Source organism: Prionailurus bengalensis, chromosome B3 (genome assembly GCF_016509475.1).
Source record: "Prionailurus bengalensis isolate Pbe53 chromosome B3, Fcat_Pben_1.1_paternal_pri, whole genome shotgun sequence".
Classification (NCBI taxonomy): domain Eukaryota; kingdom Metazoa; phylum Chordata; class Mammalia; order Carnivora; family Felidae; genus Prionailurus; species Prionailurus bengalensis.
The window spans coordinates 144,207,810-144,231,504 of record NC_057355.1 but is presented as its reverse complement, the minus strand read 5'-3'; the positions used below and the strand labels follow the sequence as shown (position 1 = coordinate 144,231,504).

General features: G+C 56.8%; 1 long non-coding RNA gene and 1 other non-coding gene across 2 annotated transcripts; one reads left to right on the top strand and one right to left on the bottom strand.

Annotated features, from left to right (window-relative positions):
• Nucleotides 1-114: 114 nt before the first annotated feature.
• On the bottom strand, nt 115-14,115 carry LOC122469551. Its single transcript, XR_006293518.1, has 3 exons — nt 14,010-14,115; nt 2,093-2,203; nt 115-1,115 (listed from the first exon to the last, which is right to left on the bottom strand). It is a non-coding gene; the product is annotated as an uncharacterized LOC122469551 (long non-coding RNA).
• Nucleotides 14,116-23,246: 9,131 nt separating this feature from the next.
• TRNAP-UGG lies at nt 23,247-23,331 on the top strand. The gene has a single exon. It is a non-coding gene; the product is annotated as a tRNA-Pro (tRNA).
• Nucleotides 23,332-23,695: the final 364 nt, after the last annotated feature.

Sequence of the window (23,695 nt, the reverse complement as noted above, 5' to 3'; positions counted from 1 at the left end):
CCCCACCCCGACTGCCCCCAGGTCCTTGGCTGGCCAGCATTTCAAATGATATTGTTTCATATTAAATTATTTTAAATTCCACGGACACTGGTTTCACAATCAAATAATTCGATCTTGTTTACAAATGGAATTTTTACTTTTTGACGGTTTCTAGCTTTGCTGGGCTGGATGGTCAGTGAAAGCCTGTCCTCCCATGCCCTCCCGCCCACCTCTGCTGCCTTCCCTGGGACACCGTGGAGCCCGGGAACGGCCCTGGCCGCTGTGGACGAAGCTGCCCCTTCACTGCATGAGGCTAACAGAGTGGGGGGCTCTCTGGGCCTCCCCGGCCTCTCCCACCCTCCAGCTTCCTCCATGAGAAAACCCACAAACAACAGAATTGGAGGGGCCTTTGGTACCTGCCATCCCCACGCCCCTTTTTATAGATCAGGAAACTGAGGTGCAAAACCCCAGCCCTGCGGCCGGCCCAGGACTCAGAGGCAAGCGGGGGGGGCGCTGTTGCAAACATCCCTCTTCGTCCTCCTGAATCCCTGCCAGCTTGCACGACTACTTGGGGCTACAGAGACACAGAAATGGAAAGACATGACCAGCGACCTCTAGAGGCTCGCAATCTGGGTGCTGGGGTGGGGACGAGGCGACAAAAGGTGGGGCACGAGGGGGCCCGTGGCTCGGTGACCATAGGAGGGAGCAAAGGGCCCCAGAACGCCAGGTGGGATGGAGACAGCAGGAAGAGCACAGGGAACAGCGTCTGCAAAGCCACGGACATGGCTGAGCTTGGTGGTTGTGGGCCGAACCCTTTCAGGCGGATGATGAGACCAGGCACGTGAATGTCTTCAGCAGTGTGCTGAATGTCCATCTTTCCCAGCGAGTTGCCTTGTCCCCCTGGAGGCTGTCTCCTCACCCGGCGGTGCCACTTTCACTGGAAACAGGTTTGCAGCCTCTCTTCTGGAACCTTCTCTAGGCCAGAGAAGGTGCAGGGGAAGATGGGCTGCGTTGTTTTGTGGTCACTTGGATGGATGACCTGGGTTGGCCCGGCAGCAGCCCCGCTGGGCTTGGCTCAGAATGGCATCTGGCTGTTTCCACGAGTTGCCGGCTCTCTGAGGTCAGAGCCGGACCTGCTGAGGAGGCCACACAACGGGCTGTCTCCGCAGGCACCCCCTCCCCCGAAAGGGGCCGAGGAGGGCGTCCCAGCCAGCCCTGGGGCTGCAGAGGGAAAAGCTGGCTGATAATGTCCCGGCCAAAAGGCCGGCATTCATTCTATCAAATGTCCTGGGAGACGAATACCAGGCAGGGCCTGAGGGTCACCGAGGAACTGGCTGCCGCTGTGGCTCCTGCCCCTCCCCCCGGGGTCCCTGAGACGTCTCTCAGCCCTGGAGCCCACTCCCCGTCTCTGTGTCTCTGCCGCATCACTGTGGCTCTGTGGTCCCGCGATGCCTCGCCAGGCTGTCCCCGAGGTGGCGACCTCGGGCCAGACTGGAAACTGCCCAGACCACGGCGGTCCCAGGGCTAGCGGGTTTTCGGAGATGGGACGTTCATCCTCGTCGATGGAAGTGTAAATCCGGCCAAACCGAAAATGCGTACACAGCTTGGGCCGGAATCGACACTTCTAGGCCTCTAACTCCCCTGTCTCCTGGTATCGGTGACCGGGGGAGGGTGGGCCCGTGGATCCGAAGGCTCCTAATCAAGAGGGAGGTAGGTCTGCCCACATGCGCTGGGATGGACGGAGCTCTAAAATACACAAGGCAAAGAAAGCGAGACGCCAAAGTCTGATACATCTTGCGTTTCAAAAAGGGTTAGAAATAGACGGTGATGCGCTCCGTGGGCGAATTCGCCAGAACTGCCGGTACCTGTTGGGAGCCCTCCTCCGGGTGCGCGTGTGCCCGTAACTCGCCGGGTCCTTCGAAGGCCCGGGAGGTGGGTATTACCTTTTGGCCCCCTTTGTGGATGAAGACACCAAGGCCTGGGGGTGGGGGGTGTAGGGCCTGTTCGGGGGTGTGGGGTGCGGGCCGCGAGCCCGAGCCCCCGCGTGTTCTGTGGCTGGCGGTGAGGACTCGGGCGGGGAGGGGGCCGGGGGCTGTCGGCTTTCACCGCTTACCTCTTCCTCTGCAGGTTCTTTCCGGCTGCGGGCGTGACTTCATTTTGGAAAATGTCAACAGGGGCATTCTGGAAGGGTAATCATCGCTTTGAATTCCTTTACTGTGTCTTCCTGTGTTAAAGAGAGAAACACGGTCGTGTCGTTTAAAAAGCCCAACCCCCCCTTCCCCCACAAAGAGAACACCGAGTCTCTAGGAGGAGAACTGAAGACAGCAATGGGATTCCAGAAGGGGAAGCCGGGTCTCCGGGGGGCCCACTGGTGCTTGCTTACAGGCCAGTTCTATCTCCCGTGGTTTCCAGAACACGGGAGGTGGAAGGCCCTTGAGCGAGGTCTATTCCAATGCCTCATTTTATGGGTGAGCAAAGTGAGGCCAAGAGAGGGCCTGCCTTGTTCTAGGTGTCCCCTGGGCCCGTGTGGCCCCCACGCCAGGTCCAGGCCCACTGGGGGGCTTCCTTCATCCTGGTGTCTGTCCAGTTGCAGAAGGGGGGTCTTCTTTTCTACCCAGGGCCCTCCCTGATGCTCTGAAGCAGAAGCTGGGGAGGTGGGAACCAATTATTTCTGTGCCGTAGCTGCTCGGTAGCCGAGTCAAAGCTCCCAAGGAGCTATGTTGAGTCCCAGACGGAATGTGAAGAGTACTGGGTCTCCTGTAGGCCTGGGCCCCCACCGGCTGCCTCCCTTGTACAACCCCGGCTCCAATCCAGCATATGCGTGAGCCGGCAGTCGCTTCCCTGCACCTCGCGTGGCTGTTGAGAGGGTGACGTTGCCATCGGTGACACAGGTATCCCGGCAGCCTGGAGCGGAAGGGCCACTTCAGGCTCTCACGAGGGCCAAGTTGCCGTGGGCGGCGGTGGGATGGGAGGCGACCGGCTCTGCCCTCGGCGAGCTCCGCGCCCTTGCAGGGGACTCCTCCTCCCCCTCGGTTTCCCCATCTGTAGAACAACTGGGGTGGTGTGGACGACGTCAGGCCTTGACAATGGTCTTGTTCCTGGGCTCGCTCCCGCTTCGGGTTAGGGGGAGGACAGACCAGTGCGTCTCGGGGACCCTGGTCCTGTCTCTGTGAAGACCAGCTCACCCGATCTCTGGCCAGTCTCCTGACGGTCACCTGGGAAACGGGGGGCTCCGGCCCCAGGCCTCCTACTGGTTGGTGACCTTGGCTTTTAGACCCTTGGAGAAACTCAGTCATGGAGGGTACTCGTAAAGACAAAGGTCTTCATTTTGCAGAGAGGAAATCAGACCGTGAAGGGCCATGAAGGCAGCAGCGTCTGTCCAGCAGCCCCCCCTGCAAGACCTGGTTCGCATCCCATGTGCTTCCCTCACAAGGCAGACCCCTCACCCCCGGGGGCTGGACTTAGGGCAGCAATATTGCCCCGTCCCCACTGGAACCTTCCTTCATTTTTGATGCCCGTCCCCTTGCAAAGGGGGTCTTCTCTTCTACGTGGGCCCCCGAGCTCGATCCCTCATTTCTCCGAACCTTCTAGCAGCTGCCTAACAAGGGAGGGCGCAGGTGCAGGGGCTGGGGTGACCAAGGAGCCTAGACTCCTTGGGAAGCGTGTGCATAGCCCGGTTCTTCCACAGCGATGGTGGGACGGACCCGGTGGCCCGGGGTCTAGAACGCAGACGTGGTCTTGGCCATCTGTATGGGGCACCTGGCCCCTAGCTCCTCCTGGTCTCATTTGGGACCTCATCTCTGGCCTCTGCCCCGCGCACAGCCATGACCCCTGGGGACTGAGTGTGGACAGGGCTTTGGGTGTAGACCCGGTACTGAGTCGGACACACCTCCTGGGAAACTTTGTCCTGCCCGTGGCCAGGGCTGGCGGAGGGCACAGGCGTGGCCGGTCAGCGTAAGAATGCCACTCAGGCTGGCTTAAATAGGTGAATGCGCTGGTTCCTGAGACTAAGGTGTCCAAATTTCATCTGGACCCAACGGCTCAAATGATGCCACCGCATGCGTCTGTCTTTCTGCACTCAGCTTTCCTCCAGACCCTTTCACTGTGCGGTGGGGCTTCCCCCACAAGGTGGCAAGGTCACTCCACAGGTCATTCTGCCATTCGGCAATCTCAGTGCCCACGCAGCGCCCGATCTGACTCTGATTTGGCCCGACCCTGCCCTTTGGTCCACTCCTGAGTGGACAACCAGTGTGCAGAGAAGTGGCAGGTGACATTGGGCCAGCCCCGCTCAACCAGAAGGGCCACAGTGGGGAAGGGAAACCTGGGGTTTGGGGCCAACAGAAGCACAGATGTCTATACAGCACGCAAACCAGCACCAGTGAAGAGAGGGCTCTGGAGGGATAGCCAGTCTGTGGGGAGGCCACACATCACGGGGACAGGAAGACAGGCTGGCAGCCGCTCTCTCCAAGGCCCCACCCCCGCCCTGTGCTCCTGCCCATTGCCTTTCCCCAACCCCCCCCCCCCCCCCCCCGTTTCCCTGAGGACGCTGGCTTGCCCCGCAGCATCGCTGCCCTGACTTGAGACAACAGAAGGCAGTGTGGACACCCCTGGCCTGGCTCGTCAGGAAGTCCCCGGCTGCTCTGTTGAGGCCATCTCAGTCATGAAGCAAACTTTGTCTTCATACACCAGGGCCGCTCAAGTTGCACAGGGCCCTTCTTTCTTCAGAGCGTGTGGGGGTTGTACTGGGTCGAGTCGTGTCCCCTCCCAAATTTACATCCACCCAGAACCTCAGAATGTGCACTTATTTGGAAGTGCACTTATTTGCAGAAGGAATGAGGTCATGTAAGCCCTAAACCCAATGGTGGTGTCCTCGTGAGGAGCAGAGAAGAGACACAGAGGCTCTGGGCGTGTGTATGAGTGTGTGTGTGTGTGTGTGTGTGTGAGAGAGAGAGACAATGGAGGCAGAGTTTGGAGCAGTGCAGCTACAAGCCAACGACAGCCAGGGCCACCAGAAGCTGGAAGAGGCCGGGAAGGATCCTCCCCTAAAGCTTTCAGAGGAAGCGTGTCCCTGCAGACGCCTTGGTTTCAGACTCGTGGCCTCCAGAAATGTGACAGAGTATCTACTGTGTTAAGTCCTCCAGCTTGCGGCCACTCGTTATGGGAGCGCTAGGAAGTGAATACAGGTGTCTGGGGGGATCTGGGTGGGGCGACAGGCCAGTGTGTCTGGGCTGGAGGGCGGTACCAGGGCCGGGGTCCTCACCCTATGTCATCTTGACATTCAGTGTCAGTCCCTTCCCGGCGCTGCTGGGGTCCCTGTCACCCTTTTAAGGACGTGGGGCCCTGCATCCCATCGTCTGGAGCCTAGCCTGCCTCCCACGTACCCACCTCTTCCCCAGCCCTGGTCTCGTCCAGCCCCTGAAACCCCAGGGCCTCCCTTCAGTGTGGGCTGATGAAGGGACAATGAGAGGCCCCTGGGGGCACAGAGGATTACTGTGGGGCGGGGGACGTGACCGAAAACCCGCAGTTTAATGTATGGAGACATCCCCTCATCTGCATCTGTGGGATCTCGGGGCCCCAGGCTCAGGTCCGTCTGATTCAGTTGCTGTGCTTAGTTCAACTTCTTGAAAGACTCCGACGGCTGGGGCTGGGCCGGAGCGTGGAGCCCTGTGCACGGAGCGTGGCCTGGAAGGCATCCTTGCTGGGTACCCACGGAGCCAACTGGGCTGGGGAAGGGGGCTTCTTCAGACAAGGTGAGGCATGACGGTACTAACACACAGCAAATGCTTAGCTCAGATTGCTGTGCTCCGCTGGACGCTCAGAAGGCCGTGTAAATCACACCCTTCATGACTATCTGGGTTACATTCTCCGGTTTGCAGCCAAAGACACGGGCTTGCGTTCAACGCTTGCCATGCTTAACCAGCCAGAGCAGAAGCCAAGAACCCTTCCGCCAGGTCTTACCAGGCTTATCAACTGGCTGTGTGACCTTGGGCCAGTCCTGTCCCTCTCTGAACCACTATGGTCTCCTCTTAAAACGAGGGGCTCAGGCCAGATGCTATCCGAGGGATTTCCTACTTCCATAGGTCCACGACTGTAGCAGACTCCAAACTAGGTGTGCTTTGAACTAAAGTTCGGGGGCACGCTTCGAGCGTCTTGCTCGGAGTTGTAATTCAGCAAGCTCTGGGCAGGGTGGACAGGCAGACCTGGCCACAGGGTCCCAATTTCCCCCGGCACCTGCCGCTGTCGGGCATTCTTTTGCGTTGGGGTTTTTGTGTCCCTAAGAATATGAATATTAATACACACTAAAGTAGAACATTGGAGGTTTACACTGGCAGAAAACTTCAGATGAAAATATATTGGGAGAGGTGCTGGGTAGAGGGCAGTGACCAGGGTGACAGGTTGGCAAGAAGGGAAAAAAAAATAAAATGCATCCAAAGTCCAGTGAGCAGGGGGGCAGAAAGCAAGGGGGAAGGGAGCACGAGGTGAGCGGGGCGTGTGTGACAGCAAAGCGGGCCAGCAGGAGGATGGGAGGGCGGGGTCCCCACCCCTCCGAGGAACCTGCTCACCTCTGTGCAACCTGTCTGTCTGCCTTGCAAGGCCAGCCTCATCATCTCTGATTATCCAGGGCCCGACGGCCAATGGAGCTCAAAGAACTTTCTAGAATGCTTGCACACCTAGTGAAGAGCTGTCCAGCAGAAGCAATGCCCGGATGAGGCAGGTGGACAGATGGCAGTGCTCACTCATGGATGCTGAAGGGGAAGCACACACTTAAGCCGACCATCACGGGGGACCAGAAGCCCGGACCTGCTTTCCAGCGCCCAGGTCCCCGGGGTCAGAACGAGCCTCAGAAGGCGTCTTGCACTGGCCCTAAGGGTGGCTTGGAGGGCGACCCTGGGTCAGCCGGTGCCGGGAAGCTCACTCCTGTATGTGGACAGTTTTCTTCATGGGACAACAGGCGTATGTGTGTGTGTGTGTGTGCACCTGCATACATGGGGAGTGGGGGTGCAGGCGCCTCCCCACTGTGCGGTTCGAAGCCTCTGGCTGGAGCAAGCTTGGAGAACGACTCTGAGCCCCGTCAGCGCTTTAGGCTTCAGCTCCAGGGCCCCGGGGCTCTGCCGCGCAGGCAGATGGGCAGTGGAGGCCACAAGGAAGCAGTGGTGGGGTGTCCACCGCTCTCAGTCTCCCCCGTGAGGCCCGAGAGGGAGGAAGACAGCAGGCCAGAACAGCTGGATCATACAAGAGCAGCTTCAAAGCGATAAAAAGCTGTCAGATGAACCAAACAAGTAAAAGGGAAAATCCTTACAAGGGAAAGTTGACTCCGAAGGACAGATTGCAAAAGCCAGAGACGGGGCTGGCCCCGCAGAGCAGCCGTGGACGTGCGGGTCCCTCGGACACTCTGAACTGCCGCGACCTGCTGCAGCCCTGAGAGGCGGGGCGGAGGGGGCCGGGGTGGGAGAGGGGCCCCGCAGTGCCCGTGGACTCCTGGGTAGACAAGGCTGCAGGGCCAGAGACACCCCACCATTCTTTTTCAGTTCGTCTGCCACTTGCCCCTTGCTGTAGCCAGACCAGCTCCTTCCTGCTCCCCTGTACTGCACCGGGTCCTGGATCAGGCCTCTGCATACACAGGTGCCAGAACGTTCCTCCAGAGCTTTGCTGCCACGTTCGTTTTTGACACCACCTTCCCTGGCCACCTGGTCCACAGCTGCCTGCTCCCAGACGGCCCATCCCTGCCACAGCCCCCACACTGCCTGTCTGTCTCCCGCTAGATCACTGGCTGTGGGCAGGGACCTGGGTGTCTGGAGAAGGGCTCGGTCCCACAGGAGGTCTCTGTCTGCTTCAGGGGACAGGGAGCTTCCCTGCACAGCATCCTCCCACCTTAAGGCCATGGAAGATTCAGAAAGCCTGAAAAAAACTTGAGGGGAAGAGCCTTTCACAGACAACTTCCATCGGTTTCCAGAAAATTCTATTACCTGGCCCAAGAGTAAGTGAGCCATCTGTTTCCTGATGTCCGTATACTGATTACAGGAAGGCTGCAGCGGTTAACGTGTGTGAAAGTAATTTGCAAGTGTGTGTGTGTATGCATGAGCGTGTGTAAGTGTGTGCACGCATGAGGGTGTGTGTGTGTGTGTGTGTGTGTGTGTGTGTACATGCGTGCGTATGTGCAGAGGATGTAAGGGCAGCTATTCCTGGTCTCACGTCTGACTTCATCACTGAAGCAGCGAGCGGCCTGGTAGGGGGTGCGGGAAGACTGTGGTTCTGCCCCCAAGGAGGTGGCTGTTCAAGGGAAAATGAAGTCAGCCCTCCCAGGACTGAGGAGGAGAAGGCGAGCCGGGGAATGATCGTCCTCCCTGCTGCCTGGGGCCGTGGAAGACAGGAGCTCCGTGTCCTTCCCCCAGGGAGCAAGCCCCACACCCCAGGAGAGGGAGCCATCCCTCGAGGGTGGTTGGGGAGAGAGCCTGAGGCCAGGGTCATCTCTGTCTGGCTGCAGGGAGGACGCTGGGCATGGACCCAGGGGCTGCGCATCAGGGGGAGTGTGACAGTGTTCCAAGGCCAGGACAGCTGGCCTAACCCCAGCTCTACCCTTACTAATTGTGTGACGCCCCTCTGGGCCCCGGATACTCGATCAGCAACACGAGAAGAGCAGCACCCCCATCCCACAACGTACTCTTGTTGGGGTCAGTGCCAAAGCAACCAGCAGCCAGCGGAAGGTCCACGGGGGTGTGACCTATGACTTAATCAGGGCTCGGTCAGGGGCACCTGGGGGGCTCAGTCGGCTGAGTGTCCGACTTCGGCTCAGGTTATGATCTCATGGTGTGTGAATTCGAGCCCCACGTTGGGCTCTGTGCTGACAGCTCAGAGCCTGGAGCCTGCTTTGGATTCTGTGTCTCCCTCTCTCTGCCCCTCCCCTGCTCATCAATGTCCCTCTCTCTCTCTCTCTCTCAAAACTAAATAAACATTAAAATTTTTTTTTTTAATCAGGGCTCAATGGACACAGAGCTGGACTATACAGATCTGTGAGCCCTGAAGCCTGCAGTGGGGACCACAGAGGTGGCCCAAAGGGAAGCCGGCAGGGGGAGAGTCCTACTGGGAGGCAGACTGGGGCCGGCATCCTGGCAGACAAATGGAAGAGACGGATGCTTGGGCACTCGGAGTCAGGCCCTCATTTTGTGCACGATCTCATTTGATTGTCCCCAGGAGCCTTGGAGGTGGGCACCGTCACCCCCATTCTAAGAGAAGGAAACTCAGTGAGGGGGGGCAGGGGATTTCCCCAGTGTCATGGCTCTGGGAATCCCAGCAAGACAGTCTGACTCCAGGGCTGGAATAGGGGAAGCAAACGTAGCAGGCGGGGGCTGTGGGTGCCCCAGATCGAGTCCCACGCTCCTGCGCCCCGCAGACCCTCAGCTCTGAAGACAGTGGTTTGCAAACTCTGAGCTGCTGCCCTCTGGGAGCATGGGACCATTTTAGCAGGTGGCTGCCGCCACCGGGAAGAAACAAAACAGGATAACAAACGTCAGGGCTCATGATGCATGGAAAGAGAAGTATTCTTTTGCGAAAGCATTTGGTTACGCGTGCATGAAAAGTTCATCACTTATTTCATACGTAGCCATTATGCGTGCACCGAGTTGAGACGCACGATGCATTTCTTACCCCGGCCACGGTCAGCAAACTTTGAAAGCCACTGCTTTCAGCCTCTCTCTGTTCTGCAGGGGCCTCCGGGCCTTTGTTCTCCGAACAAGAACGCCAGTGCTGGGCGCAGGACAGGAGCCAGGATGTGCTAGAGGACTTCCGCAATGTGCCTCTGCCCGCACACCAATGTGGCTGGCTCGGCAGGGTGGCGGCACCACCGTGTGGGGTCTGACAGGTTGGGGTGTTGGTATTTGACTGCGATCCCACGGGGTTCCTCACCTGCAGGCTAGGGATGCTGCTGAGCTCCCCAAAGCTAGGCTTTCGAGGGCCCTCACCAGGCTGGCCGGCTCTGAGAGGCGCTGTACCCCATGTGGTCACGGGGAACAGGCAGAGTGAGAGCCTCTCCTGTCGCTGAGCCATGTTGGTGGCAGGGGAGACTGTCTTGGGGGGGGGGGTGGTGGCAAAGGAATGTCAGGGTAATGATGTTGGCAGGGCCAAGAAAGGCCAGGCTGGTTGGGACGCCTGCTGGGGAAGGAAGGAGTCTGTGTTCCCTCCTGCTGGCGGTGGGCACGTGGAGGAAAGCTTTGGGGTTGTCAGATTTGTTTTTCAATCAGGTAACTCACCCTGGCTGGGGGGTGGGCTGGCCCCACGTATCTGTTAGGCCTTGTCTGAATGGGTCTATTCCCACCACAGAGACTCGGACACGGGGCATAAACCCCGGCTGGTTCCCTGCGAAAACAGAACAAATCGAGGATGGAAACAATAAAAAAAAAAAAAAAATCTCCAACACTCTCACACACCTAAATACAGCCGCGTCTGGAATCAGGCGTGAGGTTGCACGCGCGGTCGCCTGGCCTTTGTGGGGTGTGAATAAAGATGTCCCATGGTCTGGGCTGTTGAGGTGGCAGAGGAGCCTGGCGGGGGCAGGGGGGAGGCTTCTCTGGTCCAGACTTTGGTTAACTTTTTGCTTTGTGAGCGAAAATGACAAATGGGTCCCCGGTAATGCTGCTGAGTGGGCCAGCAGGGTGTGTTTAAAGGAGAGAAAACATCCTAAAAAGGGAGAGGGTCCTCCAGATGGGACTGAAACGTGGTCATGGGGGCGGCAGGACGGGAGCTGGCCAGGCTGCAGGGGGCAAGGGGGTGGTGGTGGAGGGGGGCTAGGTCCTGTCTGCACAACTGACCTGTCTGCTTCATTACCTCACCGCACCTGTCACCACTGTCAGGGGGCCCCTGTGTCTTCACAGGTGACCAAGCACCTGAAGCCTCACCTTGAGATTCACCCTCCTGTCGAGCGGCACCTGCCCTAACAGAGCAAAGCTGACTGCACCTCGACTATCCTCCAGTTTTCCAAGGGTCAATGAAACTGTATTTCCTGCACCACCCCCTCCCGTCCAGTTTACAAGGTATTCCTAAAAAGCAACAGGCAACGTGTTTTTGATTTTTTGAAGCTCAAAAAATTATTTGCCAGGAACACACAAATCATTTGTTTTACTCTCTGGTACTTGCTTATCGACACAAGATCGCTGGAAGAGAACAAGGGCAAGATTAGTTTAAACACTGATTTTTTTTTTTTTCTTTTTTACGGCCATGGGGTTCCTGACCTCAGAACTTGTAGTTGGTTACATACTAGTTAAATATTACCATTTTGAACAAAACAAAACAAAAAAACCCCCCAGATATTCCTTCGGCGAAAAAACCTGGTGACTCTTCCTGAGCGACGTTTATGTCAAGTGGAAGACGGTTCTAATTTTATCTGCGTTCAATAAGCAGATTAAAACAAATCATGAGGCTGAAGCTGTTTACAATTCTCTGAGCGGCTGAGGGAGAGAAAATCACCTTGAATCTAGCATTTTCTGGGCACACTGCAACAGCCAGGTCCCTCAGACCATCTGGGAAGGAATTAACTCCATCTATGTGTTAGTTTAATATGTAATTGTTTTATTTTGACTATATCTTCCTTCAGGCTATTAGGGAGGAGAAGAAAAAAACAGGAGAGCTGGAGAGAGACCACTTCCTTCCCAGCCTCTTCTTGCTTTGTGCTTTTGCCTTTTAAAGGTTTTACTTCTTCTGGTTGAAAAATGCATAAAATGTGTACTTGAGGTACCCCCCCCCCAAATTATATATTTTGAACACGACAAAATTTTAGATCCACGGCACATTTTGACAAAAATATTATTAAAAAAAAATACCGTTTGCTTTCGCCCCACTTAAATTGAAATGTCATTCTGTTTATTTCATATCTTCTCATCAGTTCAGTCTGCCATTTGTTAGATGTGAGAAAGTTCTGCAGACTATTCCAGAAAATATTTGAAAAGAGTAAACAACCGATCTGTAAAATTTCCACGGAAGCACGCTTGCTTAGGTGACGGGCTCCCGGGGGACGGGCCGCGCGGCGGGGGCGCCCATGGCCTCTCCTGGCCCGTCCGAGGCCGGCTCCGCCCGAAGCGCCGGGCGCCCTCCCGCCGTCCCCGCCGCCCCGGCCCCGCGCGGCCTTCCAGCTGGCGAGCCGTCTCCCTCTCTGCGGCGCACGGGGGGCCGTGGGGAGACCCCCGCGGGGGCCGGACGGGGGCGCGCGGCCTGCGGCGTGGGTCCGGCCGCGTCCCACCTGCTCCGCCGGGGCCCCGCGCGCCCGCAGCCGCCGCCGCCGCCGCCCGAGCGCACGGCCAGGGCCACCTGGCGGACCGTCCTGAGCTCACTCTGCCGCCGGGCTTCCGTTTGGCTTCCATCTGCCTCCCCCATCCTAACTGGTTCCAGATTTGCCACTTGAGAGGCGCGGGGACTCAGCCGAGCCTCCCTCTTGGCCTCTCGGGGACTCCAGAGCGATGAACCCGCGCGAGCGCAAGGCCGGGGCCCGCCGGGGGACCGGCGGGGAGCGGGCCGTGCGGCCGGGGCTCCGAGCGCTGACTCCGCGGCCCCGGGCACCGGCCTGGCCTTCCCGGCGCGGGGCGCAGCGGAGCCGTCCGGGGGCCGCACAGCCTCCACCGGGTCGGGCAGGCTCGGGGAGGGGTCTTCAGGGCCTCCGGCCGCCATCGGGAGCCGGCGCGGCGGGCAGCGCTGCGCGCACCCTGGCTCCGAGGCCCTGCGCCCCCAGCAGCCACGACGTCCAGCCCTCCCGGGAGGGCGAGACCACCCACGCCGCCGCCGCCGCCGCCGACGTGGGGACCCGGTTGTCGCCTAGGTCTGGGGGCGCTGCGGGTTGGGGGCTCCGCCTGGCCCCCGCAGCACCACCATCTGCCACACTGTCCTCGGTGGGGAGATCCCACGGAGAACAGCTCCGAGCCTGCCAGACCCTCAGCGCCCCGCGCCCCCAGGCCTGCCTCCGCGGCTGGGCCCCGCAGGCGCCGGGCACCGGAGGGGGAGGGCCCCGAGGGCCCGGGGCGCTGTTCCAAAGGCCAGAAAATGGAAACTGTGCGAAAAGAATCCCCAAATCCGGCCGGGCCCCAAGCCCACCAGCTTACATAAAGCCCCAGGAGCCCGCCCGCGGCCTCCCCGCCTCGGGGTGAACAATCGGCGGGCGCCCGGCCAGGCTGCCCTGGGACTGGCACCACCACCGGCCCCCTGACCACGGGCCCGGCGTGACCCCGGGAGGGGGCAGGGGTCCCGGCCTCTTCCCACCATCTGCCCCGAGAAACATTTAACTGGCCTTTAATCACATTAGCAGCCGGCCCCAATTAGGGCCGCGGGAGGGGGAGGCAGGAGGAAACCGCCGCCGTGTCACTCGAGGATAAAGATCCTTTCATGCCCTGGGCCTGGCCGTGGGCAACGCGGCGGGCGCCATCCCCAGCCTTTGATTGCCGGCGCCTGGGCCTCGCCGACGCCGCCATCTCTTTACCCGCCCCCCCCCTCCCCAGCCCCCAGTGTGCCCTCACCCTCGGGTGACCGCGTGGGGACGCAGGGCAGCGTCCGAGGCCCCGGCCCACGCCCGCGCGCCCACGCGCCCACGCGGCGGAAGTCTGGCCCCCTGCGCCCAGCGCCTGCGCACCGGAGCGCTCCCAGGGGGCGGCGGGGGCTCGCAGAGGGCCCCGGGGATGCCAGCGCCCGGGCCGGGACCCTGGTAAGGCCACCGCCCACGGAGTAGTTCGGAGGGAGGGTGACCCCGCCACGGGCGCCCTGGGCAGGTCACCTGTGCTCTCGTGGGCCCCCTCCCGCGAGGGCCGAGCCGGCCCCGAGGCGGCTCCGGCCTCCTGGGCCCGGAGCGAGGCGCAACGGGCTCAGCAGGCCAGGCCAGGCCCAGGCCCAGGCCCCGGGCGCGGGCCGGGCGCCGCGGTGGCCGGGCTCCTGGGGGTCCAGGCTGGGCGTCCGGTCCCAGGAGCGCGGGGACCGCGGAGCTCGGGGAGGCGGGGCCCGAGCCTGGGCCTCCCGTGCGCCCTGTCGAGGGGTGAGGGGCCCTGGCGCGCGGAGCTTACCCGAGGGTCGTAGCGGGGCGCGCTCTGGACGGGCCGGGGTCGTGCGAGGACAGCGGCCGCCCGCGCCGCGGGAATGCCGATGCCGCCGCCGGGCCGAGACGCCCGGGGGGCCGCCCGGGACCCCCGCCCCACGGCGGCAGCTGCAGCCCGGAGCCGCGTGACCCCGGCCCCGACCTCCGGCGCTCGGCTGTTTGTCCGCACACAAAGGAGAACACTCATATTTTTCTTTCCCGGGCGCAGACTTCACACCCGCCCTACCTCCCCTCCCCCGAGCCGCCCCCCACCTCACCCAAGCCTCGCTGAGAACCGCTTTCTCTCCGCACCCCCCCCCCCTCCGGTCCCCACTGTCGAATTCATAGTTGTATTCGAGGATGTCAGCACAGCTTAGAAAGTTTCATAGAAAGTCAGAGAGCAATTAGGCCCTTTTATTGGAGTTTCGTTGGTGCCATGGGATCTTTTAAAGGAGCGCCTGAAGCACCGAACACAATCCCATTAAGCCGCCCAAACTCCCACAGTCCTCAACGGGGTCTCCGTACTTGGGCAGACTTTGGCCGGCTCGCCGGGGTGAGCCGCGGGGGCTCGGCTGCGAGCGGCCTGCAAGCGGCCCTCTCCCCGGGGCGCGCGGGGGACCCGGTGGTGCAGGGCCGCCGAGCGCCAGGCAGTGTCCCCGGCGCCCTGAGGCCTCCGCTCCCCCAGCTGCACCGAGCGCGGTGGAGACCCGAGGCGCTTTGGTGCCCTGACCCCGCGGTGCGAGTGTTTGAATGTGTCGAGCTCCCCGGCCGGCTTCTAGACGCGGAAACTTTTACTTCCCTCCGCTCCCAAATGGATCCGCTAACGTTTAGAAAACCGGCCGGAGACGTGAACGCGTTGCCGAGAAAAAGACAACGTATGAGCAACGTTGGGGCTTAATTGAATTTTAGTGCCAAATTATAACTCCCTGAATGACCGCCCTGGGGTGAAGGGGGTGGGGGAAAAGGCAGTGAATGAAGGCAAGGCGATTCTAATGGAAATCCTGCCGTCCAGAAATGTGGTTCTGAGGCCACCCTCGCGTAGTAAGAATTGCAGCCTCCAAAGGCAGCCTAATTCCAAAGGGGTGAGGTTATCAGGCTGCCGGCTTTCATGTGGGAAAGCGGGGTTGACCCCAGCTTGAGTTGTGGTTTTGCGTTGATGTTCTTGTGTGTCATTTCACGAAGCAGGCAGCTCTTAACGTGGAGCATGGCTTTTCCTTTGTTATAGTAGAGGGTGATTTCTCTTCTTGCCAGTGAAAATTAATCTCTTCCTTTAGAAGTCAAAAAGGAAAGAAAGCAGGTGTTTTAAAGGAATAAAGCATTTTCTTCTTAAAAAAAAAATAGGTAGCTGGTTGTCAAAGCAAAGTGCCAGTTTTAGAACAATTAGGAGTTTGCTCCTGGTGTATCATCACAGATGTTTATTCTGTTAAATAGAAGTTCGTACCTGGTGGTTTCTGGATTCATTTTGGGAAGGGAGACTAGGTGACAGGCTCACAATTAAGGCATTATAATTCAGATGGCAATGAAATGGGCCTCCGTCACAGGGAAAATGGGCGGTCCAGGGGATCCATAAGGGGAACATTAAAAATGAGTGTGCAACGGGGCGCCTGGGTGGCGCAGTCGGTTAAGCGTCCGACTTCAGCCAGGTCACGATCTCGCAGTCCGTGAGTTCGAGCCCCGCGTAGGGCTCTGGGCTGATGGCTCGGAGCCTGGAGCCTGTTTCCGATTCTGTGTCTCCCTCTCTCTCTGCCCCTCCCCCGTTCATGCTCTGTCTCTCTCTGTCCCAAAAATAAATAAACGTTGAAAAAAAAAATGAGTGTGCAAGATCGAATATTTGATTTTTGAGTGGTTTGTGTTAGTCATGAATTGTTTTGAAAATTTTCTCGAAGTCGCCCCTCTTTTCTCGTATTTCGTTGCCCCTCCTGGCCCTGTGGCTGCCAGCATCAGCGACGCGACCTCTGCCCTCTCGTTCTGTGCGCACACCGCGCGGTGGGCCAGCCGGCTGTCTGTCCGCATTTCCATTGCGTGACCGCATCCAGGACTCTCGTGGCCCGGGCGGGAAGGAACAGACAGCGGGCTTCAGGACCTGCGGGTCCCAGCCTCAGTCACTTCCAGCCTTGCCTTGAAAACCTTCTGCGTCGGCCACGTTGGTTTCTTCACCGACTCTTTCTCTCGTTCTTGCCCCTCGGTTTCCCTCGCGCCCTCTGCTTCCCTGAAACCCTCTCCACCTGTCCAGACGGCACCTGTCAGACCTGGTTTCCGTCTCAGACCCTCGTTGACCTGGCCTGCCTTGGGCTCCAGCGGGAGCCGTCTCCACCACAGGGTTCTCACGGAGGGCCTGGTGACACCATCTGTCTTTCATTGTCCTGTGCTGCTTTCTCATATTGTGCCATGGCTTTGGGAATGTTTCTGGTTGAGGAGAAAACAATGAAGGCCCCTTGAGAGCAGGTATCACTTTACACATGTCTTGGGGCTCCGTCAGGAGCCAGCGCCCAGAAAGTAGGCCACCCATCCGTCAATGGGGCGTCGATGTAGAAATCAGAATCACGTTTCAGCCGGCAGGGAGGAGGAGCACAATAACAAATGCGCCCGTGCAGTTCGCCGAAGGCGCCGGAGAAAACGGACTTCTTCGTCGAACTCACAGGACCCGTCACTGGACTTTTTCAACCAACATCAGACTATTTAAATTAGATGGAATCCTGAGTTGTTTAAAAAATGAATATGACTCAGTCGGACTGCAGTAGAAAGCGGGGGAAAAACAAACAAAAGCAAATCCAGAAATCCAAACAGTTCAGTCTGCTTTGGATATTCTTTGATTTTTCCCAAGAAAAGGAGCAGATTCCTGAGAAACAGGCGAGAAATTCGAAAAGTGCCTGTCATGTCTCGGCGAAGGCACACGAGAACACGGCGCCTCTGGCGGGTTACCTGCAGGCTGGGCTGTACAGGAACCCCCTCTCGGAGGCGGCCCCCACCCCACCGCAGGTCCTACGTACTTCTGGAAAAGAAACAAAGTGCCTTTCCGGGGCTGTCCCTGTGTCCCCGGAGGGGCTCAAGACGCGTACCTTCTTCGGCGGCATCGGGGCTTAACGCCCATCGTGCTGGAGCACCAGTGATGGGGCTGGCCCTGAAGAAGTTGAAAAATCCCACCCTGGTCAATAGTGCAGGATGCAATTAACAAGATAAAAATGACACATGAACAAACGCACTTGTGAAACTCTTCAGGGAACAAAGAGATTAGCATTTGCGGTGGTACAGGAAGAAATGGAAATGATGAAAATAACTCTCTCAGGGTTTTGAAGGGGGAGCATTTAGCATTTCGAGTTCAGCGAAAATGTGTTCACCGTTCTTGTATGAGCAAGGTAGCACGTCTCGCCGCTTAATCAAGTTAACCGAATCAGAAGCGTGAGCGTTTAGGGGAGTGCTGTGGTTCTAAAGGGGGCCATCCCGAGAGCCTTCACCTTCAGCTGAGGAACTGGAAACTTCATTCCGGAGGATCAGCTTCTCAGCTCATATGTGCAAGTGCCAGTAAAACAATCCAAGGAAGAAGCAGGTGTACTGAACACAGAGGTGCATTTCGAGCACCGCGGGGGTGAAACCTACGCGTGAGATTATTTTCGAGCTGTTTTAAAACTTGAAGACCTTCCTCCCTTTCTCCCCCAGGAAAAGTTTTAACAAGTGCGTGGGGTGGTCTGAGCCCTTCCCAGCCCTGAAATCATCTGACCTTCTTCTGGCTGTGTCTCTTCGACCAGGGACTTAGACGGGATGAGACACTGATCCTGTTTGCGTTACTTTCGGAGAGCGTTTTGATGTTCTGACATTACTCCCATTCAGTAGTTTAAGAAAACATGTAGATGCAGGTTCGGTTTAAACTGGTTCCCTTGGTGTCTTTCTGGGGGAAAAAAGAGAGAGAAACGGAACAAAACTACCTACTTGAGACTTACGGTTCAATACAGAATTAATGCTGGGCTTTGGGCCAGTGACCTGGGGACCAGTGCTGTGTGTTTGGGTGTTTGTGAGAGATAGCTTTGGGTCAAGGCCAGGTTTCCAGTTTTAACCCCAAGTGCTGACCTCCTTTTTAAAATTTAAAAATTTTTTTTTTTTTTTTTTTTTTTTTTTTACCAGTTTAGATGTTTCTCTATCTTAATTCTATGCCGGGTCCCTTCTTACATCAGACTTTGGCAACACTGCTCCACAAAACGTTTGGGACTGGATATTTTCCAGAATTTGGACTCCCCCCCCCCCCCGATGTTAGGAAGAGAATGAGTGTGTTATGTATAATGTATATAATGGAGTGTTCCGCAGCCCGGGACCACTCCCTTATCAGAGACACGGATGTTTTCACAGCAAACATATGAATATTCACCCTAAGCGGGAACAGAGACTCTAAGCAGCTTCACGTCAGGGTCGTGTGCTAAGTGTATGAAATCAACTTTCGTTTTCGGAGCTCTTTGGAGTTTTGGACGTTTGTGTGAAGGATCATGGATTTGGATTATGGCAGGACGCCCCTGCCCCCCACTCTTTTCCTTTAAACAGAAAAGGCACCAGTTCCAGGGTCCTTCAAACCCCTCTCCCATCGGTCAGTTTTCATCGTAGCTGGTGCCTCAGTGTTGTTTTAAGAATGCTTACATATTTTTAAATAGTTCACACACACACACACACACACACACACACACACAAAATGGACTAAGGCCCTTGATTTAGTGGATTAAAAGCTCCCTGCACTAACACCCAAGGCTAATTTTCATGTCCTACCCTACGTAAGGACTGTCCACAGCGCCAGGGACAGTGCTGACCCACTGATGTCCGCGTCTCACCCCTCCCCGCCAGAAAAGCCTCCCTTGCTTAAAAACACTGCACACGCCTTCATTTGCCTCTGACCCTTCGAACAAAAATAAACTGCTCATAACTAATAGAACCTAGAGTCCTAAGAGGTCCTTAAAATGATGACAGTTAGCCCTCAGCATGCGGACGGGACTCCTGCACGGGGTAGAGGGTTGGGTTACACAGCCTCTACCATCGCATCCGGCTTTGACTCAGTGAGTCTGTGTGACCTAGATCAGGGCTAATAATAAACGTCTGCTGTTTGAAGAGATGTTTTGCGCAGAAATAGTGAGCATTCCCATTTAGGTGAGAATGTGATGTATATTTTAATTAGTTCTCGTTTATTTTATAAGAAAGGTCCCGAGCTGTTTGTGAATTCGAGTTGTTTGTGAATTCGCATTTGGGGCCTCTATGCGCAAATTCAACGCACACGGGCCGGGCCGTGTGCCCTCGGGAAGTGTCACAGTCCTCCATCGGATGTCACACTGCTGGACACGAGGGTACGACCTATAGGAAATCGAGTGGCAGTCATGGGACCGACCGAGGACCCCAGTGCCAGCGTTCTGTTTGCACTGACTCTTCAGGGTTCCATCTGGTGCTCAGAGCAAAGTGCTCCTGTTTTAGTAATGCACACTTTTGGGGTTCAGTATGTGTGGATTCCAGAGGTACAGGCTTCAAGGAGCTGGCAGCTTATGCTAGTAAGCAGGGAGAGACTTTGAAGGCCAGCATCCCCTGCATCTAAAGGGCTGGGGGGGCGCCCGAGGGAAGAAGCAGGTATGTTCTGAAGCCCACACCCAAGGGAGAGGCCCGGCCACAGGGAGGTTTAAACCCCCTGCAGGTGAACTTCACCCGCAGCAGGGGACAGAGGCCCGTGGCAGCGTCCCATCTGAGCATTTCTCGTACTTGCTCCTCTTCCCCTGGAGACCTCAGGATGTTTGCACAGCTTTTCACGTGTGGAGGAACCCTGCTTCTCCAGGACACGCCGATGGGGTGATCTCTGTCCCTAATACCTCGCCGGATTGCCGCAGATGAGTTCAAGTTCTGCGCACTTGGGTGGGCCTCCACAAAAGAGAAAGGCCGAGGGACAACTTTCCAACGTTTCCCATGCGGGGATGTTGGAAGGTTTTGCTTCACACCTTCAGGATCTCTGTGTTAGTACTGTCTTTAGCTCCTTCACTCAGTAAACGTTTACTGAGCATCCAATAGGCCCGAAGAGCTGACCCAGGCACTGCGGTAAATGAGGGGCTGACGGGCGAGGCTTCTGCCCCCCCCCCCCAGGGGTTTACTGTCCGGCCGGGGGAAGACTTTTAACAACAGCAGCGTGCAACCCAGGCGTCTTTTTAATGCCTGCTGCTGTGTTTGCTGCTTGGAAAGGAAAGGAGCCTTCGGCAAACGTCTCCCGGAACTGTGCCATGTGCCGGGCGCCCTGTGAGGTGCTGGGGAGTGAGGGAGGGGGTCCCCATCTCCAGCGAGTTCAGGGCCTGGTAGGGAAAGATGGCAAGGCTGTATGAGTGTTGTCACCGGTAGGAGTCTTGCGGGGGGGGCACGCCTGCCGGGGGCGGTCAGTGCTGTGCACGGGGGGATGCCAGGAGGAGGGAAGGCTGGCCAACAGCTGGTCTCTCCAGGGGGACAGTAAACCCTCACTGGGGTTGGGGAGTGGGTGTGATGGCAGTGGAGAGGGGCGGTGGGGAGGTGGGGGGGGGGGCGTGCGGCCGGGCCGGTTCTCCACCCCTCCCCTCCGTTGGCCTGTCCTTGCTGAGTTACCTGCTCCCGCATGACGAGGATTCGGAAGGTTGAAGGTGTCCTGTCGAAGATGTTCTACTAAATTTAATTCCTATTTTATATGCAATGTTCCGCAACATGAGGTATAATTTGACATCTCTTAAAGAACAGTCTGATTTCCCAACGTAGCCTGGGTGGCTGCTTCGGTGTCACATTAGCTTCCTGTTGAATAAAGATTTCGAGCGTGGAGTGCCAAGAAGCGGTAGGGACACGGGTCCCTTTTCCAGGACACCAGTGACCCGAGCCGCGGATTCGCAGTGCAGCTTGAATCTCCCCAAAGGCGAGCAGTCAGACAGCTAAGCTTGGGAGCCCCTTCCCTGGCCGGTTGCAAGGGCAGACCTCCCCTCCCGCTGCTCCCGCGTCTGGTCGGGGCCGGAGGGCTGGCCTGGCCTGCTGGTGCTCTCACGTTGGATTCCATTTCTGTGATTCGGAGGGAGGGGCGAGCGTGTGGACACGGCTGGTCCCTGGAGTCAGCGGGCCAGCTGTCCCCGAGGGGGATCAAGTGACTGCGGCCCCTGAAGCTGGTTTTCGGAAAGTTTCCTTACCAACCCCCCCACCCCCCGCCTCTCGCTGGAGCTGTGGGTGCCCTCGGTGGCCGAGCAGCTGGTCAGGAGGCCGTGACCTCTGGCGGGCCTCGCGCTTGGGCCCCAGGAGATGCCTGCCTATACGGTGACATGGATTTCTGGGCTCAGCCAAATACATTTTCCTCTTTCTGTCTGTCTGTCCTTTTTTTTTTTTAATAGAGCAATGAGTTAGAAACGAGCTGTTCGATTCAACTGTTGTTTTTTTTTTTTTTTGCCTTCTCTTAAATTATTATTTTTTTAAAATGTGATAGAAAAAAATTTTTTTTTCTTCTGGGCAAATTCTTAGGATTTAATTGCACTTAAAATTACGGAGCCTGTCAGAGCAAATTGCAGCTAGCATAGTTTTACCCGAGGAAACCAGTCCTGTGATTGTCACCACCGCCAGGCTTCTGAGAGAAAAGTTGTGGGAAGGACGATTTAAAGTCTGCACGGTGAACCACACCTCAAATCAGTATTCAGCACCCAGCTCGTCGCGCTGAAAGGCAGGCCCAGGTTAGCAGCCATGATGTTGGAGGAACCAGGCTGGGATTTTTAAGGGAATCCAGAATTCCCCTCCTGGAAGAAGAAATGTCTACCCCACTGATTTTTAAGTTAAAGCGGTGTGAGTTAATCTGTAATTCCCCCCCCCCCCCAAAAAAAGAGCAGTCAGATGGCTTATTAAAAATAGGAGAGCAGAAACAGTATTAATTACCAGCTTCACGTAAAGTTGGATCTGCTCTTGGCTCAGCGGGCTCCTGCCGATTCCCGGGGAGCAAACGGAATCGCGGCGCATCACGTATGAGCACAGCCTTTTCTTTGACCTTGAGATAAGGGACCACCCTCGGGGTCTGCAAAGCTCACGTGTCCTCTCCCTCCCCCGAAACGCTTCCTTCTTTCCTCCATTTTTTTTAAACATGGAGTTGTAAGATTTGATTGATGGATTTTAAATTTTATTTTAATTCCAGTGTTGTTAACATTCAGTGTCATATTAGGTCTTCCTCCACTTTCGATGAGTGAGCGTCTAGTGCGGAACGGATTTAATCTTGTGAAAGGCAGAACTTTCTGGAGGATACAAATTCACCTGACTTCGATCAGATAAAAGATAAGGTGAGACCGGACTTTGGTCTCTGGGGACAAGAGAGGACATAGTTTATATTTTTCCTTCCTTCCTTCCTTCCTTCCTTCCTTCCTTCCTTCCTTCCTCAGCACTCACACTGACCAATAATAAATCTCAACCAAATGATTATGTTTTGATTAATTAATTAATTTTGTTTCAGAGAGAGAGAACAAGAGCAGGTGGGGGAGGGGCAGAGGGAGAGAGAGAATCCCAAGCAGGCTCCACGCTCAGCACAGAGCTCGATGAGGGGCTCAATCCCACGACCCTGGGATCGTGACCTAAACCCAGATCAAGCATCGGATGCTCAACGGACTGAGCCGCCCACCTCAGTCAAGCAACCGTTGAATCTATAAAGGATGGGATGTTGTCTCTCTGTCATTCGGAATCATTTTTAAGGGGACTGCATTGAGTCCATCAATCATTAATATAGAATTCATCCGTATTTTTTATGTAGGTCCCTATAGATCAGCATTGGCTGAGGAAGAGCACCCACCTTATGTGAAAAGTGCGGACTCGTTTCTGCCCTCTGCCATCGTGGAGAAGGTTTGTTGCGCAACGGACCGCTTCCCTAAGGAGCAGGGTGCTCGCCAAGAACCTACGAAGAGCATGGGCGTGGAGGCTGGCCGCCCGGGGTCCGGCCCCGGGATTCAGCTTAGAGCTGGGATGCGCCGGTCACTGGGCGCCTGCACCTGCGTTCCCTCATCTGCAGTGGCTGTGGGCGTCAGCGTCCTCATCCGAGCTGTTGTAGGGACGAACCCGCGGACCCAGGTAAGGTCCTCCGCGCGGCGCCTGACACATCGTAGAGGGTGTGATGTTGTGATCAGTCGTTACGGAGAAGACGGGATTTTACAAAAACAAAATTAGAAACGCTGAGGACTCTGGATATTTGTCTTGAAAGTGATGTGTACTTTGCTCTACTGCCATATTAAGAATATTAGCCTGGGGCGCCTGGGGGGCTCAGTCGGTTGAGTGTCTGACTTGGGCTCAGGTCGTGATCTCGCGGTGCGTGGGTTCGAGCCCCACGTCGGGCTCTGTGCTGACAGCTCGGAGCCTGGAGCCTGTTTCGGATTCTGCGTCTCCCTCTCTCTCTACCCCTCCCCTGCACATGCTCTGTCTCTCTCTCTCTCTCTTTAAAGTGAATAAAATTTTAAAAAAATTAGAAAAAATATTTTAAGAACATTAGCCTGTTACCTGTCGTTCATGTGATTATGTACAACCTCAATATGTGAGTCCTGATGACGTTTAAATATCTGTTGCCCGTGAACGCCGTGGGATCACTAGTACGTGTGTGCTCGGAGTGCATACGCCTCAGACGTTCTGCAGGCTGTTGGGTGGCAACAGTAGGGCTGGTATCAGCCTCGTGTCCCTACAGCTAACGTGAGCCGCGACACGACC